Here is a 673-nt window from a genome sequence, read left to right as displayed (position 1 = left end):
GCAATGTAGGCTTATTGATATTTCAACCTCCCAGGCTCAAAAGATCCCTCCTACCTCAGCCTCTTGAGTAACTGGGACGACAGGTGCACACGATGATGCCTGGCTAATTTTTGTATTTTTTGTAGAGACGAGGTTTCACCATGTTGCCCAGGCTGGTCTCAAACTCCTGGGTTCAAGCAATCCACCCATCTTGGCCTTCCAAACCACTGGGATTATAGGTGTGAGCCACCGCATCCGACCTTAAAAGTGTATTATGGGAAATATCAATCATACATAAAAGTTGAAAGAATGGTAAGATGAGTCCCCATATATGCATTATTCTCTTTCAACAAATCTCATTCATAGTCAACCTTATTTCATTAATACCCTCACCTATTCTCCAGCTCGTCTGTCCTCACTCACCCCGTTATTTTGAAGCAAATCCAGACATCATATTATTTTATCAGTAAATATTTCAGTACGTTTCTCTAAAAGATAGACCCTTTTAGTGAACAGAATCACAATATTAATATCACAGTTAAAACATGGCCAATTCTTTACTATCATCAAATATCCAGTCTGATCACTATTTAATTCTTCTCTATGCTCTTCACCTCATTTGATTTCATTTCTTTGCAGAAAAAGAAGAAATGGGAAAGTTAGGTCTGGGAAAGGGGAATGGGAGTTGAAATAT

Source organism: Aotus nancymaae, unplaced genomic scaffold (assembly GCF_030222135.1).
Source record: "Aotus nancymaae isolate 86718 unplaced genomic scaffold, 86718_ANA_hifiasm-v0.15.2.pri h1tg000004l, whole genome shotgun sequence".
Taxonomy (NCBI): domain Eukaryota; kingdom Metazoa; phylum Chordata; class Mammalia; order Primates; family Aotidae; genus Aotus; species Aotus nancymaae.
The sequence above is the reverse complement of the archived record's forward strand: the minus strand, read 5'-3'. Positions refer to the sequence as shown.